The 11,502-nt window shown below is 38.4% G+C and overlaps 1 long non-coding RNA gene across 1 annotated transcript; it reads right to left on the reverse strand.

Moving 5' to 3' along the window:
• Positions 1-10,279: 10,279 nt before the first annotated feature.
• Positions 10,280-10,896, reverse strand: LOC111768692 (uncharacterized). Its single transcript, XR_002801165.2, has 2 exons — positions 10,707-10,896; positions 10,280-10,440 (listed from the first exon to the last, which is right to left on the reverse strand). It is a non-coding gene; the product is annotated as an uncharacterized lncRNA (long non-coding RNA).
• Between the last annotated feature and the right edge of the window lie 606 nt (positions 10,897-11,502).

Genomic DNA, 11,502 nt, shown 5'->3' on the forward strand with positions numbered 1-11,502 from the left:
GTGTGGGAGACAGACAATAAATTAGTACACAGATAATTAAATGGATGATGCCAAATATTGAGAAGTGCTATGAAAGGGGTAAAGCAGGGTTATGTTAGAGGTGTATTAGTTTTCTAGGGCTGCTGTAACACATTACCACAAACTGGGAGGCTTAAAAACAACAAACATTTATTTTCCTATAGTTTTAGAGTCCAGGAATCTAAATCAAGGTGTTGGGAGTGTTGCTTCCTTCTGGAGGCTCTGAGAGAAGATCCATTTCTTGCTTTTCTTCTAGCTTCTGATGGTTGCTGACTATCCTTGGCATTTCTGCCTCCATCTTCCCATTACCTTTTTCTCTCTGTGTCTCTGTCTTCTCTTCTTATAAGGACACCTGCCCTTGGATTTAGGGCCCTTCTCAAATCCAGGATGATCTCATCTCGCCTTAACTGATTACATCTGCAAAGAGCTTTTCTTCCCAAATAAAGTAAACTTCACAGGTTGCCAGGGTTAGGACTTGGACATATTTTTGGGGGGAGGCAGGTCATGATTCAACCCACTTAAGTGGGATTGTGATAAAAACCACAAGGAAATATCATCTCACACCCATCAGAATGGCTATTATCAAAAAGACAAGGGGTAACAAGTGATGGCAAGAATGTGGGGAAAAGGGAACCCTTGTGCGCTGTTGGTGGGAAGGTAAATTGGTGCAGCTACTATGGAAAACAGTATGGAGGTTCCTCAAAAAATTAAAAATAGAAATACCATATAATCCAGCAATTCCGCTCCTGCATATTTATCTAAAGGAAATGAAAACACCAACTCAAAAAGATATACGCATCCTTATGTTCACTGCAGCATAATTTACAATAGCTAAGATATGAAAGCAAACTAAGTGTCCATCAACAGATGAATGGACAAGGGAAACATGGTATATATATACAGTGGAATATTATTCAGCCATAAAAAGAAGGAAATCTTGCCATTTGTGACAAGAATGGACTTCAAGGGCATTATGCTAAGTGAAAGAAGTCAGACAGAGAAAGACAAATACTGTCTTATCTTGCTTATATGTGGAATCTAAAAAAACCCACCAAGTTCATAGATACAGAGAACAGATTAGTGGTTGCCAGAGATAGGCACAAGGGAGAGGGGAAAGGATGGAGGGGTTCAAAGGAACAGACTTCCAGTTATAAAATAAGTAAGTCCTGGAGATGTGATGTATAGCATGGTGACTATAGTTAATAATACTGTATTGTGTATTTGAAAACTTCTAAGAGAGTAGATCTGAAAAGTTCCCATGACAAGAAAAAATTTTGAGGCTATGTATGGTGATGGATGTTAACTAGACTTATTGTGGTGATCATTTCACAATATATACAAATATTGAATCATTATGCTGTACACCTGAAATGCATATAATGTTATATGGCAATTATATCTCATTTAACAAAAAGAGCAATTGTGGCTGGGTGGGAGGTGGGTAGGCTACTTTAGATAAGAAGGCTTTTCTGAGGAGGAGATACTGAGGTGAGACTTTCATCATGAGAAGGAGGCAGCTATTCAAAAAGTTCCAGTAAGAGTGAATAGCATGTGTGAAGGCCCTGTGGTAGAAATGAACTTGGCAGGCTCAAGGAAAGAAAAGAAGGCCATTGTGGATAGGGTAATCAGAGTGAGGGGGAGAAAGGTAAAGATATGGGATGAAGTCAGAGAGGTAGGAGGGGGGCCAGATCTTGCAGAGTCTTATAGTCAATAATTTTGCACTTGTGTTTTATTATTATTGCAATAAAAAGGTTCAGGAGAGGCTCTATTGGAGAGGTACAGTAGGCAGTGCTGGAGCTCAGGGATAGATCTGGACCTGATAAATGTTCACTAGTCATCAAGATATAGACGGTGTTTTAAGCTATGGGACTGGATGTGGTCACCTAGGGAAAGAACGGCGGTAGAGAAGGACAGAGATTTGAGTCATTTCCATATTTAGAGTCCAGAAAGAGGATTGAGCAAAAGAGAGTGAGAAAGAGTAGGCAGTGGAGGAGAGGAAAACCAGAATCTGTGGTGTCATGGAAGCCAATAAAGGTAGATTTGATTTGAGGGGCTGGCCCTGTGGCGTAGTGATTGGGTTCGGCATGGTCGCTTTGGCAGCCCAGGTTCAAGAGTTCGGATCCCCAGTGCATACCTACACCGTTCATCAGCTATGCTGTGGTGGTGACCCACATACAAAACAGAGGAAGACTGGCATGGATGTTAGCTCAGGATGAATCTTCCTCAAGCAAAAAGGAGGAAGAGTGATAACAGATGTTACCTAAGGGTGAAACTTCCTCAGCAGAAAAAAAAAAAGACAGATTTGAGCGTGGAATTGGTCAACTGTGTTGAATGCTGGAGAGAGAGAGAATAAAATGACAATAGGAGACTAACTTGCCAAAATGCACATCTGTGGTATCTTTAAATAATTGGCTTTGGTGGTGCAAGGGAGTTGCAAACCCAACTAAAGTGAATTGAAGGGTAAATGAGACATGGGGAAGTGGAGACAGTAAGTTCAGGCAACTCTTTTAAGATTTTTTTTTTATGCACAAGTGAAAATATAATTTACTATCCAAGCTAGGACAACTTTGAGAGTGAAGTGGGGAGGGATATGCTAAGAATAAGTGAAATTACATTAAAAAAGAATCAGGTTATTGAAGCATAATTTATGCACTATCATTCGTCTTTAAGGTATGTAGTTTGATGAGTAAAATTGTGTAATTTTAAAATTATTATTTGTTAACAAATTGGTTTTCATAAGTCTGGTGGATTTATAAAAGGATTTTCAAACAGAAAATTCTCTCTAAAAATAAATATATTGACTATGTGTAGTAAAGAAAAAATTTAATCCTCACTGTACAGATTTTCTGAACAATACAAACAACACAGCAAAATAATTATTCTTATCATATGTTCACAAATTTGAAAGGAACCCTTCATTGTATCTCGCTCCATTACTTTTCTAAAGAACCTTTTTTCTAATGTACTCCTATTATCTCAAATTTTTTCATAAAATTGCCTGCAATCTTCTTCAGTGTTGCATTTTATGACTTAAAATTTGAAATTGTGACACTTTATTTACTCTTCTTTGCAAAACTACAATATTTTAAATGAAGAATATCCTCTCTCTACTGGGGCTGGTCTACCTGATAAGCTCAAAGCAAATTCTATTAATTGAGGACATCCTCAATTCACAGTTTTTTGGGCTGGGGGATAACAGACTGAATATTTGAGCTCAATTTTTTTTACAGCTGTTATCTTTCCCTTCATTCAAATCGTCTTTCTTTTAAAATATTTTTGTAAGACAAAACTTTCTAATATACTCAACTCCATTTATAATTCTTTATTGTACAAACTTGAATGCTATAAAATTATAGGCTTTCTCAATTTCCTTTCACTTCTGTATAAAATATGACTTTTTTCCAATAACAAAAGGAGCTCTATCAAACTATGCTCCCTACAAGTTAAGAGATTCTAAAACACAATTATAGAATTTTACAACTAAATCTTGTATGAAGAGTGAGCTCTTATCACTTAGCACATTCAGTTCCTTTTTCTTTTGTAGGGACGAATTCCAATGTCTTCATATTTATAAGCTTTATTTCCAATCATTTTAATTTGTGAAAAGCCTTAAGATTTGAAGGTTTTTTTGTTGCTTCCCATACTGAGTGCTTTGATTGAAGACTTCCAGCTGATTCGAAATAAAAGAAACCCAAAACTTAGAAGACTCATTTACAAAAAGCACATTACCATTGCAGGATACTGTCGTTAATTTACAAAATAATATTTCAAAAAGACACTTTTAAGTTCCGATTGACGTCAGGCAGTAGAGAGAGGAATAATTTACTAGTATGCTGAAATAATTTTTATATTCAATTATTTAGTAGTCCAGTTACTTTGTGTAAATATCAATATTTCTACTGTGATCAGTTTGTTCTCACAACCTTTTGTCTGAAGTTATGAACTGTGGGAGCTCCAGAACTAACTCCTAGAGCACATCTGCTCCACAGCTTCTTCATTGAGTAGGAACACTGTGTTTAATCATGACACTGTGCTCCACCAGCATTTGTTGCTGCATTAGCACCACAAAAAATACCTATATCTTCAGTGTTGGACTTTAAGTGGATTTACAATATTATTCACAATGATGTCAAATATTTCAACATTTACAGAGTGAGCCTCTAAAAACTTTATTATATTCCATGAAATCTATTAAATAACCAAATCATTATTGGAATTAATTGATTTTTTTATTTGGAGTATCAAATATTACTACTATAAAACAGGCATCATTTTATGTTTGCTTCTGTCCTCTCCTCCCCTGTGGCCACATCTTTCTGGAGTGAGAGGGTCAGCTGTCCCTCACCTTGGAGCTCCCCCAAAGGCCAGTAATGGATTCCCAGCCCTCCATCCCCACTCTGCTCTGTGATAGTGTGAGCATCATTTGATACACATGACTTTATCCAGTTATAAACCCAATAAACTCTGTAGAGCGAAAAAGAAATTCTGCTAATGAAATCAAATGCATTAATAGCCATCACTTCACTTTTTGCACGTGTAAAAGAAAACTCAGAACAAAAATAGGCAAAATTATGGGGCTGGCCCAGTGGCATAGTGGTTAAGTTCTCACACTCTGCTTCGGTGGCCCAGGGTTCTCAGGTTCGGATCCCAGGTGTGGACCTAGCACCACTTATCAAGCCATGCTGTGGTGGCATCCCACATAAAATAGAGGAAGATTGCCACAGACATTAGCTTAGTGACAATCTTCTTCAAGCAAAAAGAGGAGGATTGGCAACAGATGTTAGCTCAGGGCCAATCTTCCTCACCAAAAAAAAGAGACAAAATTAATTTATAAGGTTCAGTCATTTGATCTAAATGAAAAGTCATGTCTCATAGAATGATATGCAAATGCATCTTCTACACATGTGAAATTATCATTTTTGTTCTATTAAACCCACTGTTAAGTTTTGCAATTGATGGTTGATGCTTTTTCAACACACACATCTTCTAGTTTTGGCCCCTGGGGTGGCTATTAATGTCAACAGACATTTTGTGCAATTAACATTCTATGTTAATGTCAATGAACTTTCTTTACTGTTTTCTGAAAAACAGAAATCCAGAACTTAAATTTTTGTTGAACATACATTTTCATTTTTTGAGCTTACTGCTACCAGGAGTTTGTTGAAAAATAAAAACACTTTATCAAACAATAAAATAAACAAAAAGATGCATGCTGCTTACATGCTTTAAGGTGGGACTACTCAGCCTTTATTTCTTTATCTATTTCACTTGTATCTAATGTATGATTCCTCACTCACACTGTTATTTGGGGACCTGGAAACCTTGTGCTTCTCTTAGTTCATGGCATGAGCCACAGATAGACATGCTGGTGCACCAGGCTTGGCAAGGCAGCAGTCCCTCCTGGGTCCAGAAGGAGTTAGTTGGCCCTAGCTGCCAATGTCTGAGCGTCTTTGTTTTATCAGCCAGCAAATGGCATGTTGTCCCTGAAAGCAAAGTGGTAGTTACGTTGTAATACAAAAGGGTCAGGGAAAAAGACACGGGCTGATACTGCTGTCTTTCAGATCTAACCAAGTGTTAAAGTGAGAACTCTGCTCTCTGTGCGTGTGGCTCACACACCACAAGCTGGGACCAAGACGGATGCCGGAAGTACAAAGCGAGAGTTCTGTCACACCCATTCCTGCTTATTTGAAAGCACCTATTAGTAATATTACCTTATATTAAAAAATGAAGAAATCTGGGACAAATGCTAAACCAGACGATATACCAGGACAACAGGTGTAAAACAGACATGTCCTGGGGAAACTGGTACATATGGTTACCCTAATTCTGATAAGAAGCAGAGAAATGGGGCTGTAGCTGAGGGAGCTATGAAGTCAAGGGAGAGAGTTTGTTTCTTGTTTTTAAGCAGGAAGAGTTTAGGGAAAGCCTGAATGTTACAGAATTTTGGGTAAAAGGCATTTAATGCAGACTAGAACCTTAAGAAGCACTTTGCTGGAAGAAACCACACTTGAACTAGTTTTGACTAGAACTGTAGTAACCTAAGGAAGGTTTGAGGATGGGTTGTCAACAGGAGAAGGACCAGCATAACAAAGACTTGTTAAATGAAGTGGAATCCTAAGAATAGAAGAAACTTCTTGGGAGAATGTATGTAGAGGATTGAGAAATGCATCCAGGAAAGACTCCTGAGAAATGAAGAGGCAGAGAGAGAAAAAAAAATGAATCAGCTAGGCAGACTGAGAAAGGTCAAGGTCAGAAGAGCATAGGGTCATTGAAACCAAAAGAGGAATTTTGAATGTGAGAGAATGGCCCGCAGAGTCAAGTGCAGGAGAAGGCCAGGAACGTTAGATTGGGTCATTGAGAGGTCACTTGGCAATATGGAGAGTGGTGAGGTGTGAGTGGGAGAAGCGATGGTGGAGGTCGCTGTGTTTCTGGCAACACTGTTATCTGCAATGGCTAGAAGACTGCCTACGATGCACACGTGGGAAGAGAAGTGTAGACTGCGAAGCTTGGCTGCAAAAGATAAGGGGAAAATACAGCATCCACCGGAAAGGGGCACATCCTCCTGGGATGGTGTCATTGGTATTGATTAAAGATGAGAGAGACTTTCACCCGCTTTTAAGCTGAGGGCAAAGATTAAGTAGAAAGGGACAGGTTCAAGAAATAGGAAAGGAGATATTGCTGGAGGAAGGCCCCAAAGGAGACCAGAATGGATGACAAGGGCAGACACAGAGGGGCTGTTTTTGAACTTGATAACCAAATTACAATTTACAATTATAAGATTATTTAATTGTTTACTTATTTCTTGTCCTTGTCACCAATTAGAGAGTAAGCCCTTGAGGACAGGTACTATTTCTGTTTTATTTAATCCCGTGTACCTGGTGCCTAGTACATATGTTAAATGCTCATTTAATTTTTGCTAGTGAATCCAATGAATGAAAAGATCTTTTATTTTCTGAGGCTAGTGGAGATTTCAGAATATTGGATTAGGTAGTCCAACAAAAATTATAATAAATATAAACAGTAAATCACACTTCAATTTTAAGGGACTACTTTTTATTCATAGTAGGAGCACAGACTGTAATTCAACCTTGGGAGGCTGAAATTGAAATTGAAACTGAAATTATTTTGTCTAATACTTTCAAGAACAGTGTGCTAAAGAAGCCGTTATACCTTGTTTTCGCTGATGAGGAAGCCAGCAGCTTGCCTGCGACATTCACACAGACAGTAGATGGTAGAGGTGGGATTCAAACCTAGCTTGGTCATCTTCCAAAGCCCGTATTCACCCTCTCCCATGGGTTCTCTGAGGATTCACAGTTTTCAATAATTTCTAGACTTTTTTTTTTTTTTTTTTTTTTGCTGAGGAAGATTCAGCTAACATCAGCTGCCAATCCTCCTCTTTTTTTGTTTGAGGAAGATTACCCCTGAGCTAACATCTGCGCCAACCCCCCTCCTTTTTTTTTGTATGTGGGACATCTCCACAGCATGACCAGTGAGTAGAGTATGTCTGCACCCAGGATCTGAACCTACAAACCTGGGCTGCCGAAGTGGAGTGCGCGGAACTTTAACCACGTGGCCATAGGGCCGGGCCCAATTTCTGGACATTTTGATGTTTCTTTTGATTGTACTTTGAAGTGTTTTTCTGGTGACTGACAATTGCTGAAATGCTCACTAGAATGTAAGCTCCATAAGGGCAAGTAGAGATACATATATTTGGTCAGTTTTGTTCCCTGCAGTATTTTTCCAGCACCTGAAATGGTTTGTGGGCCATAACGTGTGTTTAACAAATATTTGTTGAATCAGTGAAAGAATAAATAACATACTTCTGGGCTGTGCTTCCTTCTTCTTGGTTAAGTCTTTGAGGTCTGAGAAAATGTATGCTTCTGAGGGAGGTGCCATTTCAACTCTTCTGTTCACTGAATAAATGAAGGAAATCAGGGTAGGTGGAAGAGAAAGATTTGAGGAGAGGACCTGAGGAAACTGACTCCAAGAATGGGCATGGTTTGGTTGAGTTTATTTGCTCTGCAGTTTGGCCAAGGCCCGACATACACAGCCTGTCTCTGGGGTGGTTCATCCCTGACCAGGCCAGCGAGCTTTAAACTCGGGGTGTCTGAAAAATGATTGGCTCATACTGATCTATTCAATATATGAGAACATGGATTTTCCCCGTGTTCAAGTGGTAATTCTCACCATATTTGTCATGTTCATTTATAAATAAAACAATATTTCAAGTAAGCGATAGCAACAAGTACATGGTAACCTACTATGTGTTTAGATTGGCATAAGACAATCTAATATTTACAATGATTCTTTTATTCATTCAATAAATATTTATTCGATACCTTCTGTGGGCCAAGCACTAATGAGTATTATGTTGCTGTGTATTGTTTGCAGATATAGAGACTATTTGAGCTAAAACAGACTTTCAAACACAGTAACTAGAAAGTAATTACTGATACAGATTATTTAAAACTAATCTGAGTGAATTTTGAACGTAATCTATCTGTGCTATCCTTGTTCCCCACCTGAGAGATGACTGTAATAGTGTGAGAATGCACTCAGACCCCCAGAGTTGATATAGAGATGATTTTAACCTGAAAGTATTTGAGCTACAGAAGCTACAGAAATAAATCTTATCTGAACTTCCCCTTAACTGACAAAAGCAGAGCCTCCTAAAAGTACACCTGTCATTAACCCTCCCCCAGAAGGAGTTTCCTGAGAATTTAGGTGCCATGGGGACAGACTGCCCATTCCCATGAGCATCAAAAAGCCCAATAAAACCTTCCATGTTCTCCCGCTGAAGCCCTAAAAACCCCCCTTTTGTGAAGTTGATATATACAAAGCTTACTGATTGCTAAGGAACTCCCACGTGCATGTATATTCATACATTGTCTTTCCCCCTGTTAATCTATCTGTTAATTTGCAGACCCCCAATCACTAGACCCACATCAGTAGAGAAAAAATTTTCCTCCCAACATTAGCATAGTTTTGCCAGCAATTCACAGTAACAGTAGATTTTTAACAATGTCGTTCGGTAAATCTAAGTTATGCTTAACATTTATAACTTTCACCAGTGGTTCTAGATGAAAACACATCCGAGGGATATAGTGTTTAACACTGCCTATAATTGAATACTGACTGCTCTACCTGCTAGCTGTGTGACCTTAAACAAGCAAATTAATCTCTCTGTGCCTCAGTTTTCTTACCCATAAAATAGGAATAAAAATAGTACCTCATGGCTGGCTGTGAGGATAAAATGAATTAACACATGTAAAGCGCTTAGAATAGGGATGGGTGTATAGAAAGAGCTCAATTAGACAGTATTATTCCAAGGTCTCCACGGGGTGATAGGGAGTCTTGGCCACATCCCATGCTGATACCCTCTAAACACCAGTTATCCGTTGGTTTCCTTAAGTTGTTTCCTGGCTTAAGGTAATATTTCTGAACTAATGTTGGTGTTGTGACACAGAATGTTCTTTTTTTCAGGACACCAATGTGCACTTCTCTATAGTGGTTTTTCTTTTTAAAAGTAGTTTATGGTTTCTGAATATTTTGGGCTCATCGAGGAAACTTGTAGGGTTTTGAAGAGTCAAAACTAGCTTAAATGTCAGTACACTTTGAAAGGTCTATTAGCAATGCAAATGTGAAGCCACCAGTGTGGTAAATAATTACAATAAAGAAAGCAATTACACCTACTAAATGGTCCTTGCAGGCCACTCGAGTTTCCAGAAATTGGCTTTGATGACTTAAAAAAACAAAAGGAAAGAAAGAAGAGTCTGTTTCTAGTGTACAGAATTTTGCTAATCTCACTTACCTGAAGTCGGTCAATATTCCTACAGTTTAAATAGCAGTAATAATGACTATCATTTATTGATTACCTAGCAAATGTCAGGATCCTTGTTATCTTTTTACAGACACTATCTCATCTGACCTTTGCTGAAATCCAACAAGATAGGTATTATTATTTCTGATAAACAAAAGAGGAAATTGAGCATTTTAAGGTTGAAATAACACATCTAAATTCGCATGTCTAGTAATTAATAGAGGTTGTATTTGAAGCCATCTCGGAGTGTCTAATTCCAAGCCAGATGTTGCAATCACCACATTAAGGGCTCCCGTGGTCTTAGTATTCTTTCTGCATTTAGGCAGCTTCTGTGGCTTATTTGCAGATGGCTACAATTAGAGTCATATTGATGCAATAAAAATCTTAAAAATACACATATCTATATGTCTACATATGGAATATAAATATATGTTAACGACATAAGAGCTTTACAAAAAATCCTTTATTTTGGTAAATGCAAAGGATATTAATTTCTCCTTCTTGTCCTCGTTCTTCTCTTCCTCCTTCCTCTTCCAAGTCCTCTTCTTCTTTTTCTTTTTCTTCTTCATCTTTGTCTTTGCCTTTAACCACTCCACAAAAGACTAGAGGAACAAGAAGAGAGAATATTGCTCAGGTTGCAGAGGTTGACCTGATCATATGGAAAGGAACAACTTGTGAAACCAGAGGTTCTTTCAACAGCGCTAATCTTCCCATGCTTTGCTTTATTAACATTTATATTTATAATATATCTTTCTTCTAAAGATCTTAAAGGCTTTAAACTCATATTATTACCATAGAGTTATGACTCAAATATGCCTAAATTTAAATGCAAAGCGTGAATGATTAGTTTAGGGGAAGCCTTGCTTACGTGGTGCTGACTTGCTGCTTTTTCCTGTGTTGAGCACGGGTTTTCTGAATCAGCTAGTGCGTCCCTCTGTGGTAGACGGGTGACCCAGCGCCTCTCTTGGCTGAATCAGAGGGTAGTGTATGCTCACGTTTCCTTTGGGCTGAGTGACTACGTGAAACTCCGTCATGCATAGCCTTTGTTCATGCACCGCATCAGGTAACAAGCAGCAACAAAGGTTAATTCCCACAGAATGCCAGCAGGACGACTCACTCAGAGGAAATGGTTTGTGATAAAGAATCGTCTTCAGCTAAAGGCTTTCTTCCCTACCAAGCTTGTTTCATGTTTCAATATTGCTTATATGGAAAAAAAGCCAGTGATATTTTGAGTGTGTGTGCATTATTTTTTAAGTCGGGGTGATTCTAATATGATCAGCAGAAATCATGAGTGACTAATTTGGGTTCTGCTTGTTATGAAAACATCTGTGTGATTTCTTTTTCTGATAAGTACATTTGATTGTGGGAATTCCAGAAAATTCTTCTTTTTACATTTGAATACTCTTGGTAGATATTTATTCAGTGCTTACTGTGTGTAAAGCTCTGTACTAGACACTAGGGACGGAGGTTATCGGAAAAAAAGGCATCAAGGTGATTACAACAGAGGCTCAACCCTCAAAAGGGCTTCTGATCTGGAGGATGAGACATCACATACACATATCACACGGGTGGGAAAGTGCTCAGTCTCTTACGTGTGCTAAATGTAATAGGAAATCTCCATTATCCAAACTGGGACGCTAAGGTTGGAGCTGTGGCTGCTAGTA

This window comes from Equus caballus, chromosome 17 (assembly GCF_041296265.1).
Source record: "Equus caballus isolate H_3958 breed thoroughbred chromosome 17, TB-T2T, whole genome shotgun sequence".
Lineage (NCBI taxonomy): Eukaryota > Metazoa > Chordata > Mammalia > Perissodactyla > Equidae > Equus > Equus caballus.